This window comes from Sturnira hondurensis, unplaced genomic scaffold, assembly GCF_014824575.4.
Source record: "Sturnira hondurensis isolate 20B ecotype Veracruz unplaced genomic scaffold, ASM1482457v3 Scaffold0024152, whole genome shotgun sequence".
Lineage (NCBI taxonomy): Eukaryota > Metazoa > Chordata > Mammalia > Chiroptera > Phyllostomidae > Sturnira > Sturnira hondurensis.
Genome location: NW_028096783.1, coordinates 9,223,700 through 9,245,532, shown reverse-complemented (window position 1 = coordinate 9,245,532; position 21,833 = coordinate 9,223,700). Strand labels below are relative to the sequence as shown.

General features: G+C 55.3%; 1 protein-coding gene across 3 annotated transcripts in view; it reads left to right on the top strand.

The window, feature by feature from the left end:
* The first annotated feature begins 1,494 nt into the window (after positions 1-1,494).
* PKNOX2 (PBX/knotted 1 homeobox 2) overlaps positions 1,495-21,833 on the top strand; it is a 254,565-nt gene continuing 234,226 nt past the window's right edge. For 2 of the 3 annotated variants that reach the window (XM_037038201.1, XM_037038199.1), the window contains exon 1: positions 1,495-1,562. The gene's annotated coding sequence lies outside the window, so the exon portion shown is untranslated. Of the gene's footprint in view, positions 1,563-6,706; positions 6,781-21,833 lie in introns of those variants that run through there. The other variant, XM_037038200.1, reaches the window with a different exon arrangement.

Sequence of the window (21,833 nt, the reverse complement as noted above, 5' to 3'; positions counted from 1 at the left end):
CAGCAGCCGGAGTCTCTGACCACAGATCAGAGGCTGGGGCGACATAAATCCACCCAGTGAAGTCTTTGGAGATTCTACGTGAAGGTGAGAGGATTCAGCTTTCTCTCTAATGGAGGCTCTGGGGGAAGAGTTTCTTCCACAGGCAACTTTGGAGTTTGAAACTGGGGGGCCTGGGAGGATCTAGACAAACAGTGTTATCAGTGTATCAGGGCTGCGATGCTTAAAAAACGCCACAGTTGCCTTCTCTGAGCCATAAAATGCTAATGGCTCGCAACCCTGCCCGGGATGGGGGCAGATGAGAGTCACCCAGAGGCCTGGAAGGAGGGAAGGGGCCGCCTCCAGCTCCTGGGGTCAGATTCTTTACAGAAAACCTAGCCAGCTTGGGTTTCACTCTCTGCCTCCCTGCTTCCATCAGTGTCTTTGTCTGGGCTTTCCCCAGGCCCCCTGCCTGCTTTGAGGTCAGAGGATCAATGGCCGCCTGACTGTGGCTGAAATGGCTCCTCTACGGGGAGCCAAGAGAAAATTTCAGGGAGGCGGAAAGGGCCCTCCAGTCCCTTTATGCCCCGGGGCCATGTGCTGAGTAGTGGAGCCAGGCAGCCAGCATCTGTATCTCTGTGGAATGCCTGCCCTGGCCTTCCTCTGAGAAGGCACTTAGATTAATGTCCTCCCCGAAGTAGATGCAGCCACCCCAGCGGGCCCGGGCTGAAACAGCCCAGCTGGTCTCCCTTTATATTACACCAACCCGACCCCCCAGAACCCTGGGACCTTTTAGAATGAAAACAGCGGTACAGAGAACAGGCTCGCCTGGTATTTGCAAAGAGGTGATTTACTGACAAAGCCTCTACCCCCTTTCATCTCTCCCTCCGCCCCAGCCCATCACACGGTCCCTCCCTCCGTGACCCAAACGCCCCAGGAAGCCCACAGCTGAAAAAGCTCTTGAGAATAGGAATAACTAACCGGAGTTTCGTCTGAACACCTTTTCTGGGGCAAGGGTAGCAAGATTTATTCAAATGCAATCATAAAAATGAGGCCAGCCTGGCAGGAACAGGGTGGGGGCGGGGGACGGAGTGAAGATGGAGGTCAGGATTCCTTGCCAGTTTTAAGTTTCGTGATTTCGGGGGAGTTCTCCTGTTGTCCTCGTCTTCGTCCGCTCAGCAGAGGGTGTCTCAGAGCTCTGCCTGGACCGTGTGCTCAGAAGGACTTGGCACCGGGGACAGAGGCTGTTTTCCCGAGGTTGCGGGGGTCCGCCGGCTTCCCACGTCCGAGGCCACCGTGCGGTCCGAAGCTTCCTGCCCAGCGCGGTTCTGCACGCGCCCGTGGCAGGGGCAGGCCCTGACCCGGAGTCTCAGAAAAGCCTCCAGCAGAGGGAGACACTCCGGCGGCTCCTCGGCCGGGAAAGCGCCGGGCCGGAGCGGGTGGGGTGGTGGGGGTGGGGAGAGGGGAGTGGGGAGAAGGGAGGTGGGGGGCGGGGGCGGGTCCCTGAGCGCTGACGTCCTGAGCAGTGCTGGGAAGTATAGGCTGTGTTGTCACGCCGGTGTCAGTCTGATGAAGATTGGCATCAGGTAAGCTGTCATTCATTTCCATGTCAGAGCCGCTTCTGCAGGCGGCGCGGCTGCGGGCGGCTGCCTCGGAGCGCGCGTGTTTTATTCCGGTCCCCAAGCCGGAGTATTATTCATTGCGACAGGGCGAGGAGGAGAGCGAGCGAGGGAGGCAGCGGGAGGAGAGAGGGAGGCGGCAGGGAGGAGGGAGCAGGGAGCGAGGAGGGAGCGCGCAGAGAGAAGCTGGGGAAGCGCCCGCGGACGTGAAGCGGGGCGAGGCTCGGGAGGAGGCGGTCCGGCGCCCGGCGCGCAGCCCCGTGGTGGCCGCTGCCTAGCCCTTTAGGGCAGGGGCCGGGCGCGCATTGTCCGCGTGGGAGGCGGACCGCCGGCCCCGGGCCCTGTAGCGGGCGGGCGCGGTGCTGCGCCGGGGACCTAGAGCAGGGACGGGCGCGCTGGCTGGAGCCCGGTGCGGGCTGGTCGGGGCCGGGCGATCGTAGGGCGAGGATGGCTCCAGGGTTCTCTTTCTCCCGGCTTCGGGCGCCCTTTGGGCGGACGCTGCGGGCTCCACCACCCTGAGGCTGCCTTTGAGCGGCTGGAAGCGGGAGCAGCCTCAGACTCGAGCCGGGCGACTGAAGTCCAAGCCACCGCTGAGTCCGGCCTGGGCGAATGGGGTTTGCAGGCGGATCGGAGGGGACTTCGGAACACAAGTCAGGGAAGCTGGAATCCCCGGGTCCAGTTTAGGGGTCCCAGCCCCGCCAGGAGCGATGATTTGTAGGCTTGTGGGCTTTGGGCGGATATTTGGGAGTCCTCGGTGAGGTGAGGGAGGCGTGGGGCCCCTGCGAGGTTTGGGAGTGAGGAGCCCTCCTGGATCTAGTTCTAGATCTAGAACTCCTGGCACGAGTTCGTAAAAGAGGGGATGGAACGCAGAGGTCAATAGGCAGGGTCTCGGGGCTGCGGCAAAGTTTGCGACTCTTTCAGGTTAGGTGTGCGGGCTTTCCCAGATCCCGAACCGGGGGAAGAAAAGGGCGAAGTGGGCTTCCTTTCTGGGGTCTCAGAGGTGCCTGTGCGGCAGGGCGACCCGGGCTCGGGATGGTGGTGCATCGGCCCTGAACTAGGGCTCGGGTTCGGGGCCCGGCTGGAGTTTGGGTTACAGGGTCCGGGCCGATTTCAGAAGAGTGACCGAAGGGCCGCCGAGTAGTTTCAGGACGGAATCACGGCCCCGCCAGAGCAGGGGGCTGGAGGTGGGAGTTGGGGGTCGAGTTCATCTGAGGCTGGAGTCGGAGGAACGGGTAGCTTTCTTTAGGATTTAAGCATAGGACTACGACTTTTTATCGGGGTTGAGGCTTTTGAAATTTGGGATGGTCGTGTATGGTCGTGCGCGCTGTTCCCCACGCTCCGTGGGTGGGAAAGCATTAAGGGAGGCGATGGAAGTTGTTGATCCGAGGCATGGCAGGCGAGTCCCGAATTTCTGCTGCTTCTCCCGGAAAGAGCCTTTGGAAGAGAGGACTTGAGGCGCACAGGACCGGGTCCTAGTTGGAAGATTCCAGGAAGCGGACAAATCGGAGGGACGTTCTGGGTGAAGCGACAGGGCAGCCTCGCAGGGCTCGAGGTGGATCCGAGGACCGTGGTGGCTCTTCGGGCCCCGGGAGTCGCTGGGTTGTCTGCGGGCGCAGCGCAGCGGGCTGGGTTCGGTTGTCTGCAGGCGCCGCGGCCTGCGCCGGAGCTCCAGCAGCCAGGAGCCGCGTTGCGCCCGCGGAAGTCTGGACTGTGGGTCGAAGGCCAGGAGGGCTCGAACTCGAGCACCCTGCTTCTAGTCCCCGGCTGTGGACCCTCCGGTGCTGCGGCTGGGTCCAGAAGCCCGCTCGAAGTGCCTCGGGAGCGATATTCCGCCCGGGGGCCGGGGGGGGGGGGCGGGTGCGGGCGAGGATCTCAGGGTCTCCTGCCCTCCCCCTCTTGTCCCCGGACTTCTCTAGCGTGTTAACTTCTCAGATATTAAATGCTCTCCAACTGGTGGACGGCTTTAGGTGACCTCCTCCTGAAAACGGAGAAAATGATGGTGTTCAAACACAAAAACAGAAATTCCGACAAGTCTAACGCATAGACCTCCCGTTTACTCTGCCATCCTGGCCTTCGCGAGGCCTCGGGACCTTGGGGGGAAGGGAGGGGGTCTCCTGTTACTGGACTCTCGATCTCCCGCTGGAGCTGGACCCTCCACTCAGGCTCAGGCCTAGCTCCGGGCAAGGAGAGAAATTCGGACCGGGGCGGGAGGCTGCCCCTCTGGCCAACTGGGGGAGCAGTGTGTTGGGGCTGGGTGGGTGCTGGAAGGAGGTTTGAAATTTCCTCCTCACAATCTTGAGCTCAACCTCTCGCACCCCTGGGGGAGCTGCGAGACCGTGCTTCCGGGTGCAGAAGACACGCGACCCACGAGTGGCCGTAGCGGAGCTCCACGCTGTTGTTCTGCAGGCTTGGAATTCTTGCACTCTCTCCGGCCGCGAGCCTGAGTACAGGAGGGAGCCGTGACCCTACGGAGACTGCCGTCCCCGCCTCCCCTTTGTGAGCTCGGAAGGCTTGAAAGCCGAGAGAAAGAGCAGCTGTTTAGAAAAGGGGGCAGGGGGTTACCGGAGAGAGATGGGCCGGCCACCGCTCACAGTAAAATGCCTCGTGCAAATTGCACTGAAGTGCACCGACCTCGCGGCCGGCTGTTTTATGGGCCTTCCTGGGAGTTGACTGCTCTCTGCTTTTAAGTCTGTAGATCGCTTTAAGTTAATGAAAGTGCTGCTTTCAGAGGGGGCTTTTATTGTGGGACCGTGATGAGTCCAGGACCTCCCTTTACTCTTCCGAAAGGGCCTGGGCCCGAAGAGTCCCCTGGAGCCCCCAGGGGCCGGCCGGGGCAGGACGCCCCTTGGCAATGCAGGCCCGTGAACACTGGTGTCCGAGCGGTGCAGGACGTGGAGTTCGCTCCTCCTCCGGTCCAGTGCCGTCTGCACATTCTTTTCTCGCATTTTGTACTTTCGCTGAGTCCGACTTGACATGTTGCTTGGCGCCTTCCCCCGACACCCCTCCTCGCCATTGCTTTACACAGGCCTGACCCTATTCAATTAAACTCGAACTGGATTTCAGGATTTCCACTGGCTGCCAAATCAAACTGCAACTAAAATATTTACTTGGGCACTGGGGGGAGGGGCTTTGCCTTGCTTTTAGTAAGATGGATGTGTTAAAATGTCAGGGAGAAAGTCTGGAAACCTTGAGGAGAAATGTGGAAAGCTATTTTTCAGCACTTTTCCCTTTTCCAATCTCTCTGGCGCAGGAGGTGAGATGACAACGTTTTCTGACTGGTCCTAACACACCAACTGCCGTGGGGCCGGGCTGCGGCTTCGACCACATGTCATAACCATTTAGACTGTGGTTAGTTGTTCAAAGCTTCTCCAAGCTGGGTTTCATTAACTCTACACCAGTTGCCTCGAAGTTCAGTAGCAATAAATTGTATAAACACATTTGAAGTAGGTTAGTGATGAAATAAGGAGAATTACTGTCTCGTGAGTGGAGAATCTTGAATTCATGGAGTTCTGGTTTAACTGGAAACATACCTCTTCTCCCTTGGCCTTGATGTTTATGGGTACTTCGGAGTGTGTGGTGAATTTCTTTCTGCCATGTCCATCTTCGACCTGGGGCTGTAACTCATTAGGGACCAAGGCATGCCTAGAAAGCAAAAAAGGCTGAGTTTTAAAGGGGCTTCTATTAGCCTGGTCTAGAAACCAACCCCACCCCATCAACTTGCCTTCCTTACTCTGGGTGAATGCCACGCGCCCCTGAACAGCGTGGAGCAGACCAAATTAGATTTTTAAACGTTAGCGGCTTAATAATACTGTGTTGTTAGCAGTTGAATTTGTTTTTATTAAAGAAACAACCTATAAAATTTATAGGCTTCCTGCATGTTGCAAGATTTCCATGCTATTTATTTAGTTAGCATCCCCCCCCCCAATTCTATCTCCAATTTCAGACTTTTGTTCCCCATTTATTTGATTTGGAGCACATTTTCTAAATTAGTTTGGGGAAGGTGAGAAATGCTGTTCTAAGTTTTCCTTTTCCTATGCTGGGTGGCACCAGGCCTGTGATGCTGAGATATATATAAACGTGTGATGCAATTGCTAGAGGTGACGGCATGGGAACCAGAGCGTCTGATCAAACGAAGATCGGCGTGTGGGGAGGGTGAAAGCAGATCATCCTGAGCCCAGCCACCATGCCACACTTTGTACAAAACACTTCGCGTGACACTCGTGACTTATTGAAGACTGAATTCTATTGAGAAGCAGAATTTAGAGGGAGGAGCCACAGAGGCTGGGCTCTGGCCAGGCTGCTTGGCCAGCTCGTTGCAATGGGGATCAGCTAATTTAATTAAATGGAATACCTGGTGGGAACAGAGGAAGGAGATAATCAGGGCTGGCAGGTCATCGTGCTGAGCTAGTGTTCAGGCTGAAATTTGGGGGCCGGGCAGCTTTCCACCCAGTTCCTGCTTGACTACAGCGCTCCGGCCGGTCGTTTAGCTTCTGGACCTCCGTTTCTCCATCTGTAAAGTGAGCGCATCGCAGGACTCCCTTCTGGGGTTCCGAGGAGTGACCCCTGCACGAATCTCCGGGTGGACTCTAAGTAAAAAAGGGGTCGGGAGAGGGAAGGCTTCTGCGCAGCACCGCGGCCCTCAGAGTGTTTTCTGGCCCGTGTGGTTCCGCAGCCTTCCCCCGTGAGTCTCAGGAGACCTGAGACTTGGGTGAAAGGGTTGGTTCCTGCCTTTCTTTACATCCTACAATTTGAAAACCCTGCTGTGATTCCAAAAAACACCTGCACTTTATCAGGAGGGACAGCTAAGTTGCCACACTGGGGGAACCGGCATGCTCTCTCCCAGTGGTGCTGCCCGGAATGGCTTTCATGCATCAGAGGAACACAGAGTCTGACCTGTCAGAAATCCAGCCTCTTCTCTGTGCCACGGGGAAGAAAAGGCCTGAGCACCAACTGGTGTGTGACATCCGGGCGGGCATGCTGGGGGATGGGCCCTGGTCCAGAGCTAGCCCTGCCTGATCCTCCCTTAGCAGTCTCCATGCTGGCAGATCAAAGTGGATTCTGGGCCAGAAAAGCCCAAGAAGTCACACCTGGCACTTACACAAAAGTGTACGTAGACACTCCTTCCACTGCCACGCCTGATTTTTCAAAGCCGGCCTTGATCCTGGAGACGGGGCTCCAGAGGAAGGTTTGCCTTTAATTCTCCCTCGTCTGTGGGGACTCCTTGGGGTAATTTTTTCCTCTCCATAGCCGCCTCCTGCAGTCTCGAGCGGCATCTTTGTCTCTATTCCTATTGGGGGTAAGAGCCCGCCTGAGGTGGAAGGAGCAACTGGTTTCCTGAGAGAATGCAAGAGAGTGGGAAGGCCCAGTCCTGCCAGATCCCTGGGGAGTGAGGGAGCACCAAGCCCTAGACGCCTGAGAAGGACTTGCTCAGTGAACTAGCTGCAGACGCGTTGTCTTCAGGGGACCTGCTGTTTGGCTTGGAAGCCTCACCACAGGCCCTGCCTGCCTGGGTTTCTAATTACATGAAGGACGTTTCTGCTAAGACCTATCTCACTAAAAACACATCCCTGCGTGTAATAAGAAACCCTAAACCAGGCAGGATATTTTAAAACTGAAGCAATGAAGATTAGATTAAGTCTCCACCAAACAGCTTCATTCTCGTATTATTTTTGGCTGGAATGTGGAGAAAAGCAGCTGGCCCTGGGGCCCCGGAGCAGACTGTGAGGGTTCTGATGGAGCTAGGGTGGGTGGCGTAATTGTTAGTTTCTCTGCTTAATAGGAATGTGGCCAATTCCAGTACAGCTCAGACAAGGCAGCGGGGGTCTGAGGGAGCCCCAGGGATGGGGAGGAGCCAAAGAGTGGCCCAGAACCAGCAGGTCCCAGAGCCCTGAGGACACTTCTGAACTCCCCACCTCATTAGGGGCTAGTCTCTCTCACTCAGTTTACGCTCCCACTCTGGTCCCGCTCCCACTCTGGTCCCGCTCCCACTCTGGTCCCGTCTTAGGCCTAGTAAGCCCATTCACCCTTCACCAGGCCTTTGCAGGAGCTTGCATATGTTGGGGGCCTTTCTGGGTGGCAAGGGAACAAAGAGTTGTCTGAAGTTCCCGGAAACAGGGCCCAGGAACCTGGCATCACAAGCCTTGTCCTGTCCTGCTGAGGAGGGGCAGCATGGTGTTCCCTCATTCAGCAAGTATTCAATGTGTCTCCTGTGTGCCGGGCACAGTCCTACGCATCAAGGACCCAGCAGCAGCAGCAGCAGCAAATGGAAGCCCCCTCTTCATGTAACATCGGGTCCCCGTCCTCAAAGAGCTGGCCTGCTGGCAAACAGGGTGGGGTCCAGGCTTAGTTAGCATCAGACAAGCTGCCTGGGGACCCTGCCTCTGCTAGTTGGTAATCAGAAGAATTTAGACAAGTTGTTCAACATCTCTGATTCAATTTCCACCTTGGAAAGTGGGAAATGAAAGTATGAAGCTCGCAGGACTGTGGAGCGAGTGTTTGTAAAACTCCCAGCATCGTACCTGGTGCGCAGGAAAGACTTGGTCACAGTTCTCCCCCTCCCGTTCCTATTAGACTGAGGAGCCGGTGGCTGACCTACCCGGCTTACCACTCCTCTTCCTTTTTGCTTCCCTAGGATGTGGCCTGGCCCTTTCGCAGGCCACTGGCACCATCAGCAAGCGGTGGACAAACAGCCGGTCACGTTGTGGCCTGGTGCTGCCTGCGGCGTGCACACCTCGCAGGGCTGTGGCAGAAATAGACCTGTCCCTAGGGGGTGGGCGAACACCACACACACAAACACATCAGAGGTGACGACGTGATAAAAGGCACAGATTGTCGTAAACCAGAGGGGGCACAGGTGGAACTGGGTGCTGCTGAGGGGCAGGGCGTGGCAGGGCAGCAGGGAGACTTCTAGGGGAGAGGAGCTCTCAGCAGTGCTCCTGGGAGTGTGTGGGGCCAAACAGAACCGGAGTGAAGAGTTCAGCCCCCCCGCCCCTGACGAGTGTGCCTGGGGACGACCTGGGCCACCACTGCCTCAGGGGGACCCCTGGGCCCCTGGGGGACTGGCCTCTGCCCCGCATGGAGGAACTCCCAGGAGGGTTTTTGCGCAGCCTTCTCGGTGGGTGGGGCTAGTGCACGAAGCACTAACTCCCTCCCTGACGCCAGCCCACTGCTCTCACTCTCCCGTCTCCCTGCCTTTCCTGAGCCAGGAGAGTGGACTCGGACATCGGACATCGGAGGTCCAAATCTGGCCAGCTCAGGGCCCCGGGGCTCACTGCTGTAGGAGGTGGGGATGGTGGGGAGTACTGGGCTTGCGACTGGACGTTGGAGGGTGGTGGACACTGCCTGTGTGTGACCTTTGACAAGGGACCAGCCTTCTCTGGGTGTCAGTTTCCTCGCCTAGCCAATGAGGAGCTTGAAATTGCTCTCAAAAGCCCCTTTCTGCCCAAAGTTCCATGATTCCGGGTCTCCTCCTAATTGTATTGTCACATGTCCGAGTGGTCATTGACCCCCACCCCCAGGTGAGCGTGGAGACTGCACACAGCTGCAGAGGCACGTTGGCCAGGGCGAGATGCCCTGGGCTTGTGGTGGGCCCCAGGGCAGTAGAGTGGGTTGGCTTTGACTTGACTTCCTGGCTCGAATGGGTGTGTCCTGGCAGCAGGGGTTGGCTCCACCAGGGCGGCATTTATAGTCTGAAAACTCACCGGCCTATTCCTGAAAAGCGACATTAGCTTCTTTTGTAGGCAGTGTGGTGTTGGGAGAAGGAACACAGGCTTTGGTGTCGGAGTCTCTGTGCTGCCCCTGGTTCCACGATTACTCAGCTGTGTGTCCTTGGGCACATCATCCAACCTCTCTGAGCCTCAGTTTTCTAAGCTATATGGTCATAATAATAATAATAATAATAATACAGAGCACATGGGATTGTTGAAGAAACGATCTAAAAGTGCTTGGCATGTGGTAAGCTCATGGTGAATATGACTTTTCTTTCCTAATAAAGCACATTCCCAGGCGCCCGCTCCTCTGATCTCTGGTCAGCTCTGTGGAGCAGGTGAAGGGCTGTTGTTCCAGTATTTTACAAATGTGGGGAGCTGAGGCTCTGAGAGTGGCGAATGTGCGGTCCGGGAAGGGGGTACCGTGTGTCTGCCCTTTTTCGGAGTAAGTGCCGTAGTTAAGGAGGCCCAGGTCCACCCATGATGGCTGTGGCCTTTTCTCTGGCCTTTGGGAGCCAGAGCCAGTGCTGTGCTGGGCTCCGGGAGCTTCTCTGCCCCGGGGCCCGCCTACATCTGTCCTGAGAGTCTCTTTAAAGGAACCAGCGCACATCTCCTCCATCACCCACACCTTTGTCTGGCCAACCCTGGGTGAAGTTTCTGGCTCTTAGGAAACCTAGACCTTAGAAGGTCTACTGGTTTTACTCCCACAAAGCCTCCGGTGACCAGCGCAAAGATGGAGAGGTGGCGGTGGAGGGAGGGGCAGGGCGGTGTAGTGATGACAGTGGCTGTTGGTGACAGAGCGGCCCTGCGGCCTTCCTGCCTCCATCTGCCAGCTGAGCTGTAAGGGGCCTGGGGGGAGGAGAGTGTCCCCAGGGGTTGACATCCACCGTGGACCCTCACAGTCCTGGCAGACACCGGGGAACATTCAGCCCGTTAGTAGGGGCCTGCTGACGCTGCTGAGGCGGGCAGTCTCCCTGATGCCAGGGTGGCACAGTAGGGGCAGTGCGCCCCACCCCCAGGGGTTCCTCTAAGTGTCCTCCCTCAGACGGTTTGTTGCTCCTGTGCACTGCTCTATCCCAACGCCTCTGCTAAGCTGTGGGGGTGCAGGGCTGTGCCTCTCCTTCTTGGGGAGGCCATATTCCCTACAGATTGTGGGTTCTACTTCTGGGTCAGAGGCAAGAGAGCCCCAGAGACTCGGGTTTTGTGCCCAGCGCCCATGGTCCGAGGGGCTTGCTCTCCCATCACCAGCGTGGCCTGAGCCCGCAGTGTAATGCATGGCCATTCGTGGGCTGTGTAGGGTCAGGGCCTTTTCCCCTCGGAGCCACGCTGTTTCATTTGGAGCCTGAACTTTTCGATGTCACCAGGGAAAGCTGTGTGACTCTGACACGCTCGTAACTTCCTTGGATTGCAGCATCATCATTTTATGTTACCAGGAGGTTAGACCAGATTATCCCAAGGCCCCTCCCTGGGTCTACAGTGCGTGACTGCGTGCTGCGGGGTGTGGCCCAGACCACCAAGCACCACAGACCTGGAGACCAAGAGATGACTAGCCCAGCGGTGCTAGGGCCTGTCTTGCTCTGCTTAGGTAAGTGGCCCTACATCTAGGGAAGGTGTGGCTGCAGTGGCCATGGGCCTCGCTTAATTGGCTGCAAGGGCTGGGAGACCTCTTGGTTGGAGGGGCCCTTCCGAGTCCCGTAGGCCTCGGGAGGGCCACGGGGACAGCAGCAGGGCAGCCGGTGGCGGGCATTCAGTGCTGCTGCTCTCAGGTGGCCCCGGTGGAAGCGCTGGTCTTGCTCTACTGCCCTGCGGGAGCCCCTCTTTTGGCCCTGCCCCCAAGACACCTCTCTGGAGGGCTGGACTCCCCTGGAAAGCGGTCCTCTAGGCCACTCCTCACTGCCATGTGACTCAGAGGAGAGCCCAGGAGCTCTACGGCCTCCCCCAGCCTGCTCTGGAGGCCATTCTCAGGGACAGCGGCTTGCTCCTTGCTGGGCACAGCTCTCCTCAGGAAGGCACCCCCATGCGGTAGAGCCTCTTTGTGGCAGTGAGATGAGGCTGCCATCTCCCATGGTCAGGAAAACCCCTTTCCGAGCTGGACCTCTGCTGTCCTGGACGACTTCTCGGTTGTTTCCTTGGGCTTGCAAGGAGGGGTGGAAGGAGAGTGTCGTGCTCTGGGGAGTGCCCTTAGCTGGGGGCAGGGCAGGGAAGAGGAGAGCCTCCCTGTGCTCCTCCTGTGCAGGGTCCTGGTGCCAGGCCCCTGCCTGACCACGCGGACCTGCACTTTCTCTGGGGCGGTGGCTGCCACGGCACGCCCACAGACTGAGGGAGAAGGATTTTGCTGAGCTCTGTGGTTTTTGGGTAGCTGAGCAAGACCACGAATTGGAGTCTCTTTTGTTGTGGGTTGGGCCCTGTGTGGGGTGGGCAGGGGGGCTTGCCTGTTTCATCCAGTGAGGCTCAGAGAGGTGAGAGAGTTGCCCACGGTCAATCCAGCTGGTTCTGTGTGGTCCTGGGCTCAGTGGTCTTTCTAGCCCAGCTTGCTGCCTGCTCCAGGGAGGTGTCTGTCTGGGGGAAGGTTTCTGGATTCCTTGTTGCCTTCTTTCTCTGTCCCCCTGCCACCCCAGACTTCGTGCTCCACAGCACACAGGGGCCCCGGTAAGGCACAGGGCCCTGGGCTGGGCAGGGCACCGGTGGTGTGACTGGGGTTCCTGGGGCATGAGGCTTGACTCGGCCAGATGCTTGCTGGACGTCCTGAGAAGCTGGCCTTGCTTTGTCCTCATCAGTAATTGGTGGTCGTAGTACTGTCTGAGCTGTGCAGGGTTAGTGGGTGCAGCTGTGTCATGCACACTATACACACGTGAATGAAAGCACCTACATGGGGTCTGGTGTGTACTACGTGGGAGAGAATCGGTCAGCACCGGTGCTGTGACTGATTAAAGTAGAGCGCGCTCATGCACAGTGCCAACAGCTCACTTATGGGCGAAAGCCTGACCGGCCACCTCTGCCTTGCAGCAGGGCACATGCCATACCCTCGGTGGGTTTTCCAGATCCTGGCAGAGAGCCCACACACCTGACTTGTGTGTCTACTATGCGCTGAAGGTTGTCCTCGCTAAAGTTTTCCACCTAATGCAGTGCAGGGACCACCAGAGTCTGGGGTGTGGGGGGGGCCCCTGCCATGTCCCATCAGCTTGAACCAGGGTTCTTCCCTGCTGGTAGCATGTGTTCACTTGCTGTCTACTGAGCACCTTCTGTGTGTCAGGCGCGGCAGAAGTGCTGGGTACACGGTCGTGAACTCTCCAGCCGGGCTCCCCTCCAGCAGAGTTCACAGGGGAGGTGGGGAGTTCAAGCTCCATAGGTGATTCGTGAAACCCAGACAAGAGCCATGGAGGAGCCCGGGAAGTCATGAGAACATAACTGAGGAGTGTGACCTCCTCTGGTAGTCTCAGGGGGGCCCCCTAGAGTTCTAGTCCTCAACTGAGGCCCCTCCCAGGGGGAGAGTTGGCCACCCTTCCATCCCCGGGGCTCTCCTTCCATCCCAGACAAGGACAGAACAGGCAAGAAGAGGACAGTGGGCCTCAGGAAATCCTGCCAGGGGTTTTTTGCTCTCGCCTGTGCTTCTGGTCCAGGCTGCCTCGCAGAGCACAGGGGATGCTGTTCCCACAGCCCCCTGCTCCCCCAACCCACCAGTGTCCTCCTTTGAGGGTGTGGCTTTCCAGAGGAGCCTTTAGGAAAGGCAGGTACCCTTCCCGACTCTTCCTGCGGCCCCAGGCAGGGCCCCGATCACATCTGGGGGTGCCTGGAGATGCCCACGGTCACATCCTCCCTGCGTCTGAGTGCTGGGTTGCTCTCAAGTGCAGCAGCTGGGAGCTTGGGGGGAAAGGCTCACCCCTCTTTCCCAGTGCCAGCTGGAGGACGGTGTTCATCGGCGAACAGGCCTGTCTTCCAGAGGGGACGGAATCAACTTCTCAATGTGGCTACACCCCTGAGTGAAGTGGCTACGGCTATGCCATCTCTTCAGAAGCCCTGGGGACAGTTTGTGAATAGTTTGCAGCCTGGTACTTTGGTGGGGGTGATGAGGAGAGGCACAAGGGAGGTGGCCAGAGAGTTTAATGGATTTCAGTAGCTGGGGTGAGAATCCAAAGTCACACTGATACGAAAAGAAAGGTGCTCTCGAGGGAAGGGCAGAAAGATCCTGGGCTGAGGTTCAGGCCCCAGGGCTGACCAAGGCTGTCCGCCCCGGGACCTGACCAGCAGGGCTGCATGTGCGATTTCTCAACTCCTTTGACCCCTGCCTAGTCCCTTCCCTTCTGTGAAGTAGGGGTAACAATGGCTCTGTGCGGGGATTAAATAAGACAACCAGCAAACAGCCTGATCCAGCCCCCGGCCTCTGGAGATGCTCAGTGTATGTGAGTCCCCTTCTGTCACTTCCTCCTCAGTCCCCACAGTGCTGGACAGAGACCAGGTGCCCCTTCAGGATGCAGGAGGGGCCAGGCTGAGGGAAGACCCTGAGTCTCTCTGGGGAGCACACCTGGAACGGCTGTCGAGGGCACTGCAGGCTGGGGCGTCAACGCCGGAGCCAGGTGGGGTTCCTGGGCAGCAGGGAGACGGGGCTGCGGGTCCCTGGAAAGGCCAGGACAGCACGGGCAGCCTCCAGGAGGGCTGTGGAGCAGATATTCTCTGAAACAGCGAGTTGGGAAGGGGAGGGGGCAAAGAAGAACGGATGAAGGGAAGGAGGAAGGGAGGAAATGAGCATCTGTGAAGTGTTTACGGTGTGGTTGACATTGAGTTGGGTCCTGTAGTATTCATTGTTGCTTTCGTACAGTTAGAAGCATAGAATCTTAAAGTCATGGAATGTCAGAATTGGACAGGACATGGGGCATCTACTCCAACTTCTGCATTTCATATATAAGAAAATTGAAGCTCAGAGAGGGGCAGAAACTTGCTTAAGGTCACACAGGAAATCAAGGGCAGAGCTGGATTAGAAACTGCCCAGGTGAGGGCAGTTGGGGGAGAGCAGAAAGAGCATAGACCGTAGCATCAGAAAGACTAAGTGTGATTACGGATGCATTTATATTATATTTATTTTTAGAGAGAGAGGAAGAGAGGAAGAGAGACATGACAAGAGGGCAAAACATTGATTGGCTGCCTCTTTTGTGCCCCAATGTGGGGGGCTGAACCCACAACCCAGGCATGTGCCCTGACGGAATCCAACTGGTGACCCTTTGCTTTGTGGGATGACGTCCAGCCAACTGAGCCACACTGGTCAGGGCTACAGACATGTTTGTAGAAACTTCCTTTCTGAGCCTCAGCTCTCTTAGCTGTAAGGTGGGATAGTAATTCTCAGTTTGTGGCGGCCATGACAATGAAATGGGATAATTTGGGTAAAGTGCCTACTCTGGGCTCAGGGACTCCCATCCTTTCCCCTCCCATTCCTGCCCCTCCCCACTTAGCTCATGGCTCCCGCCACACCCGCAGAGCCCATCCCAGAGTCCCGAGCTGGCCTCGCCTTGTGCCTCAGAAGGCCTGGGGTACACAATCCTTTCATTCAACCATCATCCTTTAGGTCTTCAGGTACCTGAGGGTGTGCCCTGCACTGTTCTGTTCCCAGGATAGAAAAGTGAGCAAAACCAGATGAAGCCTCCGTGTGGACAGAGTCTATGGTTGGGTGGAATAGAGAGGCATTTATTTGTATTTATTTTTTATTTTTATTTTTTAAATATATTTTATTGATTATGCCATTACAGTTGTTCTAATCCTCCCCTTCATTCCCCTCCACCTTACACACCCCCTCCCCCCCAATTCCCCTCCTTTAGTTTATGTCCATGTGTCTCAAGTTCTTTGGATTCTATATTTCCCGTACTATTCTTGCCCTCTCCCCTATTTTCTACCTACCATCTATGCTACTTATTCTCTGTACCTTCTCCCCCCTTCTCCTCCTCCCACTCCCTTGTTGCTAACCCTCCATGTGATCTCCATTTCTGTGGCTCCACTCCTGATCTAGCTGTCTGCTTAGTTTGCTTTTGTTTTAGGTGTGGTTGTTAAGAACTGTGAGTTTGCTGTCATTTTACTGTTCATATTGTTCATATTTTTTATCTTCTTTTTCTTAGATAAGTTCCTTTTAACATTTCATATAATAAGGGCTTGGTGATGATAAACTCCTTCAACTTGACCTTATCTGAGAAGCGCTTATTCTGTCCTTCCATTCTAAATGAAAGCTTTGCTGGATAGAGCAATCTTGGTTGTAGGCCCTTGCCTTTCATGACTTGGAATACTTCTTTCCAGCCCCTCCTTGCCTGTAAGGTCTCTTTTCAGAAATCCGCTGGCAGTCTGATGGGCACTCCTTTGTAGGTGACTGTCCCCTTATCTCTTGCTGCTTCTAGGATTCTCTCCTTCATTTTCATCTTGGCTAATGTAATTGTGATGTGCCTTGGTGTGTCCCTTCTTGGGTCCACCTTCTTTGGGACTCTCTGGGCTTCCTGGACTTCCTGGAAGTCTATTTCCTTTTCCAGATTGGGGAAGTTCTCCTTTATTATTTGTTCAAATAAGTTTTCCACTTGTTGCTGTTTCTCCTCCCCTTCTGGTACCCCTATAATTTGGATGTTGAAATGTTTAGAGATGTCCTGGAGGTTCCTAAGCCTCTCCTCATTTTTTTGAATTCTTGTTTCTTCATTCTTTTCTGTTTGGTCATTTTTTTCTTCCTTCTGCTCCACTCCCTTGATGAGCCGATAACTAACTCTAAGTGACCAAGAAATAGGCAACCTATCAGACGCACAGCTCAAAACACTGGTGATCAGTATGCTCACAGAACTGGTTGATTTTAGTCACAAATTAGAGGAACATATGAAGGCTAAACTGATTGAAATGAAGGGAAATGCACAGGAAACCAATAGTGATGGAAAGGAAACTGGGACTCAAATCAAGAGAGGCATTGATTTTAAAAACCGTACAAATACATACGAGCATTCAAGTGTCATCAGAGTGTTGACAGGAAGAACATGAACCCAGGAGAGCACTTAACAGGAAGATTTTATTTAGAGAGAGCACCGAAGCCTCTCTGAGAGAGTGATGTCTGACCTGGGGCCTGGAGGGAGAGTAGACGGAAGTGAGGAAGACAGGCGGGAAGGGTGTCCCAGCCGGGGGCGTGGCAGGTGTGAGGGCCTGGGGAGCGAGGAAGGGGTTGATAGGTGTCAAGGAAGCCGGGCAGAGTGATGGGGCCAGGGCTGATCCCAGCGAGACGGCCTGGGTCTGACTCTGGACGGCTGTACCTCCAGGAGTGGAGGGAGAGGCTGCCTGAGATTCCACATCTCCAAGCTACCGTTTCCTGCTTCCCAGCGAAAGCAGTGATAACAGTCACAAACGGATTGAGGGGCTGCGGGGTGGGGAGAGGGGAGGACAAACGGACACATGGAGAGGGAGCTTTGCCTTCATCCTGGAAGTGAGCACTGTCAAATTTGTTTGTGCGAAAGCATTCATGACTTGAATTTATAACTGAACACACGCCAAAGTCATTACCGTGGCTGACTCTCCGCCTCCTAGTTCAACTCCTGTGGCCACCTTTCTCGCTCAGTCACGCCAGACCTCCCCGTGGCAGCCGGAACAGGGTGGGCTGCTGCCACCTCTGGGTGGAGCACTTCCCCCAGGTGTCCGCCTGGCTTGCTCTCGGTTTCTCCAGAGATCCTCTCCCATGGTCCCCCCGCGCCCCCTTTTCCCGCCCCAGTAAGGCCTTCTCTGAAGGCCCCATCTAAAATGAAATCCCCTTTCTCCCATCCCTGGCTCTCCCTGATTCTCTTTATTTCCCTCCAATAATTAACTGATTTTGTTGTGTGGGTTTTTTTTTTTTCAGTACTATAATCCAGAACAGTGCTTGCATGTCAAAAAAGCCTGGTGCATGTTTGTGGGGAGCGGGTTGCTTGTGAAATGATTCGTTAGGTTCATATTCTCTTTTTCTCTTTCTCTGAAACTGACTCAGTGCACACCAGGATTGGAAGGAACTAAGTAATTGATCTTTGACTGACCTCGTCATTTCATATGTGAGTGACTAGGGACCCAGAAAGGTCAAGGGGTTTGGGGAAGATCACAGAGGACAGGGTTGGAATGAGAACTGAGGCCTCTGGGACTCTCTAGAGAACTCTTTCTGTGAAGATCTGGTTTTCTGCAGGACACAGCCCCTGGGGGCTTTGCTTCCCCCCCGCCCCCCGCCCCCTACCCCCAACTGCCTGGAGGTCGGGAGATGGCCTGAGGGCTCTGGCTCCCTTGAATTCGGTTCCTGGGGCCCCATGGCCTGAGGGGCTGTAATTTCATTCCAAGATCTCTGTTGCTGCTGCTGAGCTCCTGGGAGACACTTTGGGATGACTTTAGGGGTGTTGGAAAAGGCGGCTGGGGGTCCCTGGCAGGTAGACATGCATCTCTGCCGGCCCTCCGCAGTGAGATGAGGAGCTGCCAGTTTTTGCAAAGGTCCGACCACAGGAAAGGTGTGTGCAGCTCCTGCTCAGAGTGCGTCTGCCTAACATGGGGACTGACGCAGAGAAGTGTCCATTTCAGGCCCTGCATGCCAGGAAATTTGAGTCTAGCTAGGCAGGTACTTCACTAATATCAATATCCAAATAATAATAATAATAATAGTAAACACTTACTGAGTGCTTACTGTGTACCAGGTACTTTCTAAACACTTTCATGCCTATTAACTCATTCGAGTCTCAGGACCACTCTTTCCCGTGCATGGATGCCCTGCCTCACTCCCATGTGTGTGTATAACTTGTGGCACAGAGATGGGAAGCCACCCGTTCAAAGCTAGTGTGTGAGGGAGCCAGGATTTGAGCTCAGGGGGTCTGTCACCCGGGTTCACCCTCTTATTCATTAAGTTAAATAATAAACAGCCCAAGGCAAGAATGGAAGACACACATGGGAAGGTGGTAGGAGGTCAGGGGAGACAGTTCCACTGCAGGCTGGAGTAGTCAGGGATGGCTTCCTGGAGGAGGTACTGCCTGAATCAGAAGAGGAGTGTTTGGATGGCCAGGTGGAAGGGACAGTGGTTCGGAGTGCCTGGGTAAAGGGCTTGTGGTCGGGACAAGTGCCCTCCTGCCTCAATGCGTATGCTTGGAGGTGACCGACGGGAGTGGGGTCCTCTCCTGGCTTCCCAGAGGGGGCTGGGGGAGTACCCCACCCCCCAGAAGCAGGTCTCCTTGGGCTCATGTCAAGGGGCCTCTGCCTAGATTCTGTCCTCGGTGAGACACTCAGGATTCAGACTTCTTAAACCTTCGGGAACTTCTATGAAGATCGTCTGAACTTCTCCAAGGCTGTCGCTGTTCTGTCTGTGAAACAGGCTGATAATCTCCCTGCTGCAGGGGTGTAGTGAGCACCTGGTAGGGCAGTGTCTCAGTTCACTCCCCGCACCCAGCTCCTCTGCTCTTCTGTCCAGGGCCCTTACGCCCAGCCCAACCTAGAGTGGCCACTCTTGGCCTGAGCCTGGAGCGGGGACACCGAGAGAAGATTTCTTTGTGGGACCTGGCCCTGTGCTGGGGGACAGGCCTAAAGCTGTTCTTCTACTCAGAGCACGAGTCACTGATAGTGCCCCTCGATTATTCTGAAAATACCTTTTTTTCTGGAGAGCCACAAAGCTCAAGGAGGCCTCAGTCACGGGTGGCTAACCGTCTTGGTCTGCCCTGGACCATGCTGGTTTGGGTACTGAAAGTCCCATGTCCAGGGAGCCCCTCAGTCCAAGGCAACTCGGGCCAGTTGGTCACCCTCTGAGTCAGTCAGGAGGGAGAGGACGTCATGGGACTGGGGCTCCTGCACCTGCTAGTGGCTGTCCCCTTGCTCCCTCAATTTGCCTTCTGAATCTCCCAACAATAAAAGTCCACGGAAGGGTTAGTTGAAAGATAAAAGTCTCTGGCTTCAGACAGACCAGAGTTCAAGTCCCACATCTGCCATGCACTGTCAGCTTGGCCTTGGCCAGGCATCTTAACTGGCATCTCCATGTCCTCAATTGTAAAAACAGGTACTCTGATAACCCCACTGTGGGGCTGTGTTGGCTCCCCAGTGGCCTGAGGCCTCCAGAGCTCCCAGCCCACGGTAGGTGTTGCATGTGACAGGCTAAGCCCTCTGAGCCACCACCTCTATTCCCAGTGTGGGGTTTGGATGGAGGAAGTAGCTGCTTCCTTCTCCCAGAGAGGCCAGGCTGGGAGACATTTTCTCCAGCTTCTCCAAGCCAGCTGCACACGGACTGGGCATGGCCGCGCCCTGGCCTGGCAGCAGCTCCGGAGAGGGGCCTATGAGGGGCTTATTTTTGTGAAGAGAGAGGTGGAGAGAGACGGGTGACCTGCTGTTTGCCCTGCCTTGGGGGCTGAGCCGATGGGCAGACTCCTGGGCTCTCCACGTGTCTCTTCCCCTTCTCCCAACTCCTCTGACTTTCCTGAAAACACAAAGCCGTCTGCTTGTGGAGGATGGTGACAGCTGGAGTGCCTGGCCAGCTACCCTCGGCCACTATAGCCTGCTCCTGGGCCCCCTCTCCCCAGGGGAGGGGACGGTGACTCTGTTTTTTAAACATTAATGATTTTACATGGACTCTTCTTAATGTTCACATGGAACTGAGAAGATAAAATCATTCTCAGAGACATCCTAATTTATAAAATGAGGTGATATCAGACCAACTGTTCTCCCTGGATTAGCCACACGACAATTGACCTCAATGAGCTGGGGCATCCACCGACTTTGCTCATGCAATGAATGGCGTGTTCATGAAGTGCCAGCGTGGGCAGCGAATGGTTTCATCCAGAGCAGAGGGCTTGAATGGGCCCTTCCTCAGAGCTGGGTGTGTCTGTTTCCTGTGGGGTTTTCCTCTGTTGCCTGGGGATCCTCCGTTTGCTCAACTATGTTTTAATTCATTAACACCCACTGTGCGCTGGCCACCATGGGGGGGCGACCAAAGGGGATAGGATTCGGCCTGTACCTGAGGGAGCTTCCGGTTGGCGTGTGAGTTACCTTACTGTGGGGGATCACATGATACACACGAGAGTGTGTTACCCCCAGAGACGTCACAGGACACAGAGGGGTCACTGCCAGATGAGAGGCAGTGGGAAGAGGGAGGCTCTGGGAGGAAGGGGACATCAGAGCAGCTGGAAGGACCAGGAGGGACTTCACGGAAGGAGTGGGCGGCGTGCCGAACCCTGGGCGTGCACTGCCTTACAGCAGGCTTGGCCTGGGGGTCTGTCTAGCCCCATTTTGACATGTGGCAGAGGCCCTGGTCACACAGCTGGTAAGCCTGGACCGGAACCTAGGCCCACCTGCATTTGAACTTTTTCTGTTAGAAATCCTGTCTTGCACGTGCCAGGCCTTGACGGTTGGGTAGGACTGAGTAGGCAGAGCAGGGTAAACCCTCAACAAGGGCATGTGTGGGGGAAGCTGGTGGGCGAAGACCCCACTTTGTGGTGGGGCTTTGAGCCAAGCAGCCTGGAAGTGGGGGAGCCAGTTGCTGCAGGGGAGAGAGGGGGCCATAGTTCCGGGCTCCCTGTGGGGTGGAGACCTGAGCCCCCAGAACTTTGCACCTGTTGATGTGTTTCTCTGTTCTCTCCTCGAGCCTCTCTTCCCCACACTTGGGAATCAGAAAGCATCTGATTGTTGTCCCTGGCCTTGAGGTGGGTGCCGGCTAGCTAGGCCGATTCTTCCAAGAAGACCTGGTAAATCCCTAGCATATTAGTAAGGGCAACAGCACTGTCTCACACCTGTGTCGTGCCTCCCCATCCACACAGTCCTTTCACTTAAAACCCAAAACAAACCATGAAGAAAGACATCCTCCTGAGGGGTGAGCACAGCCCCGGGCTCCAGGCCACTTCTCAGATCTCAGAGGACCAGCCAGGTTCAAGTTACTCTCTGTTTTCTGCTGTGTGTGCAGTACTTGGCACGTAATAGGTACTGAATAAACGTTTGTCCAGTGAATGCGTTTTGGGGGAGTCCCACTCTATTTGTGGGTGCCTTGAAAGAAAGCAGGTAGCATCCCTGGGCCTCCCCTTCTGGACTTTGCTCAGTGTCCTCTGTGCCCGGCCCCACGCTGCGGTTGAGCAGAGCTGTGGCAAAGCCCGTGTGCATTTACAGCTGTTGGGTTCGAGCTTGAAATCAACCCATTTTTTTCTTTAGTTAGGCTCTCTGGTTCAGTTTAGTTTTACATGGGAAATTAAATAATTATACCCTATCTTTCCACTGTCCTTTCATAGTGTGCTAAAATGAATATAATAAAATTTGCCATTGTAACCGTTGTTAAGTGTACAATTCAGTGGCTTTAACTATATTTACAGGGTTGTGCCAACAGTACCATATCTATTTCTAAATCTTTTTCATCACCTCAACGGAAACTCTGAAACCATTCAGCAGTAACTCCCCACTCTGCCCTCACTTCAGCTCCTAGTAACCTCTCGTTGATTTTCTGTGCCTATGAATTTGCTTATTCTAGATATTTCATAAAAGCACAATTGTAATATACTTGCTTTTTTGTGTCTATTCATTTAGCTTGCTTTCAAGGTTCACCTATGTTATAGCATATCTA